Here is a 3,099-nt window from a genome sequence, read left to right as displayed (position 1 = left end):
GGGGGCGGCCGCGGCGCTGCCAAAGCTGCGTGGCCCCCGCGGCCATTCCGCCTTCCACCGACCTGTTGAGCCAGGCGGAGCGACGGCAAGGCTCGGCGCCGGGAGAAGGGCTTCCACAAATCCCGGCTCCTCCAGTCAAATCTCTCCTCTGGGAGTACCGCGCGCAAATTTGCTACCCTTCGGTAATATTTAAATGACTTTAAAGTCCTTCCTTACACGGGGAAAGAAAATGAATGGGTTTAATAATTCGGCGTACGCAGGCTTGCGCTAAAACGAATCCATAATTTCACAGCCCACGAGCACCCTAGTCTTCGGTATCAAAACCCAAACACGGGAATACGTTTTCTCCTAAAATACTGTAAAAGGGCTTTAGAAGCAAATGACTACAATGGTCCTCGACTGATAGGAGATAAAGCAATATATTTATGACATAAAATGACAATACTCAAGTGTAAAGCAAGTCCTCTTAATTCATATGGGCAAACTGCCTGATCCAAACTACGTTTAAATCAATGGCCATCTTTCCATTTATTTCCCTAAGCTCTGGGTTGGCCCCAACAAAGGGACAACGATGCCATTAAAAAAAAAATAATAATAAAAGGGGTATAGCATAGGAAATTACACACAGATTTTTAGCTTAAAATGCTAGTAGAAAAACTCAGACACACAAAAAAGGCTAGGAAGTATGTTGCTAAACTGTTTCAAATTAATTGATTCCAGATGAGACCTCTGTTTCTCACGCACTGAAGATATTTCGCTAAGCATCCAGCTCACAAAATGGATTCAAAATTGATTTAGGGGGTTCACCAAAAAGAGCAGACACTAGTTTTAAGTTCAAAATTACTTTGAATTTCTATGACGTCCGAGCTAGAAATAACTTCTATTGGAAATCTCAGCAATAAAACGTTTGTTGCTCAGGTTATGCTTTGTTTAGTTACAGCATTTGCAGAAAACAAAAAAAATGTTAGACTCAGTCTACTGGAACTCTGAACTTCACATATGTTTCTTATACTAAATTAAATTAAGGATGTCAAATATTGTCAGAATAGCATATTAATTGAAGCTGAAATCACATGACATATTTTAAAGCACTTTATCAGATAAATAACAGAAATCATTCTAATCTTTGTAGTTTCCCCACATTGTTATGCAAAAGAAAAATTAATTTAGCTGTCCTGTCTCTCAATCAAGCATTTCCATACATATTGCCTTCTGAAACTGCTGATGATAAATCGCAATGACTTATCTCATCTCTTGACATTACTATTGTAGCAGCATTTCTAGTAATGAGGTAATCTAGTTCCTAGTGATTTTTTGGACAGGCAACACTTAAAATTTTAGCAAAGTTAAAATTTGATGTAGAGAAGTCTATAAACGGCATTCTCTGTCCATGCTCATTCTCTGATGCTCTAGTGCAAGGCTGAGGGGAAAAAAAAGTAACTATCCTATTCCAGGGCCTAAGAACAAGAGCTTGCAAAAGAAAGATGTCTTTTAAGTAATTTTCCTAAGGAATTTCCAAATCTTTTATTGAAGATCTTGTTCTTGGTTCTGTAACTTTATTTTGTTCTCCTCCTGCAAGAGGAGGGAGAACTGCTTTAGAAGTACAGTCAGAAACTTCTATTTTCTAGAGTGTAGTAGACTGAGAAATGTGCTAGAAGACTGTTTTGTGTGTTAAGGTATGAAGCTCAAACCAGACCTTCCGCTCTCAATCTCCCTACTATTCTTACTGCCCATCTCCCAGCAACATGAATTGTGCCGCTCTGCTATGAAAATGCTGTTCATAAGCAAACATCTGCAATTCTACTTCCATATACTTCTACATATCTCTCCAAACAAAATCATCCAAAGGATTGAGTACAATCATTGATTTGTGTTCCAAATCTCAGTGGACAGACCTGACTGAGGCAGATATCAGATTAATTACTGAAGAACTTCTACACTGAAAGCAAATTTATTTATTTATTGGTATACCTTCGCCAGCGTAGAAAGAGAGAACAAAGTATTTACCTGGGGAATCACACAGACTTTGGAAACATTGAAGCAAGCATAAGAGCAAGGGAGGGGGAAAAGAGATGGACATTCAGTAACGTCTGAGTGCGTGCTTCCCTGCTCCTGAATCTGTTAGTGCTTTTCTCATTCAACAGTTTTTTATTAAATAATTTAAAATGTTTAATTTCTCAAGAGGAGTGCAGTGTCTGTGAAATTCTTGTTGCATCACCATCACAAATCAACAGAAAGAATGTCTTTCCCAGGGAGTCACTAGTCATTGGAACGTAAAAAAGAAATGAGCATTCTCCTTATGAAGGGCCAATTTCTGAATTGCTAAAGAGGTTCCTTTGTCACAGATATCTTGGTAGGTAAATACTATGTTACACAGCCACACTGTCCTTTGTAGCAATGGTACAAAGAAGATCTCCTGCCATATACTGGTTCTCTCCTCACCAAATGAATATTTAAAAGAGTAGACAATAAAGGGGGACTTCTACAGAAGGTAAAGGCATTTGTATCATGATGTCAGACTGCTATATGTGCTCCCGGAGGACTGCACAGGAAGCACTTTTATTCTAAAAGTTAATGGTATTTATGGGGACCCGCAGCCTGATCTATTTTACCTTTCTTGGGGACGTGCTTATGCATGTATCACCCAAGAGTCTAATGCTTTTTGGACTAGCCCATATTAGAGACAGATACCATTTTGGTACCCTGTGAACAGTAAGGCATCTGAAAGCCAGCAAGCAAAATAAATTAAAAAAAATATATATATAAATCAAAGTCTTTCCCTCTTTTATTCTGGATAGAGTATCCTTCATTTCATGCACTCATAATTTCTGCATATCCATTTCGTGCCTGGGAGCTACAGTGCAAGTAAAAGATTTTCAGGTCGGGGCTTTCAATATCTGCTTATCCGGAGGAGCATTTTAAAAACGGACAAATGCTCGCCCTCCCCCCTCCCCCCCCACCGAGCAAGAGGTGACGGAAAAAAAAAAAAAAAAAAAAAAAACAACCAAAAAAACACCAAACCAAACCGTTTGCCACGGCGTCTCCTTTCTCCCTTCGGAGAGCCTATCTCGCCCCTTCGGGGAGCCCTCCGGCCGCCCC

General features: G+C 39.7%; 1 protein-coding gene across 1 annotated transcript in view; it reads right to left on the bottom strand.

Moving 5' to 3' along the window:
* The window catches only part of CDH11 (cadherin 11, type 2, OB-cadherin (osteoblast)), an 83,434-nt gene that overhangs the window by 80,142 nt on the left and 193 nt on the right, over positions 1-3,099 (bottom strand). The window lies entirely within an intron of this gene.

Source organism: Haliaeetus leucocephalus, unplaced genomic scaffold, assembly GCF_000737465.1.
Source record: "Haliaeetus leucocephalus isolate CR32 unplaced genomic scaffold, Haliaeetus_leucocephalus-4.0 Scaffold92, whole genome shotgun sequence".
In the NCBI taxonomy this organism is placed as follows: Eukaryota; Metazoa; Chordata; class Aves; order Accipitriformes; family Accipitridae; genus Haliaeetus; species Haliaeetus leucocephalus.
Note: the sequence above shows the minus strand (reverse complement) of the source record. Positions and strands in the feature narration are given on the sequence as shown.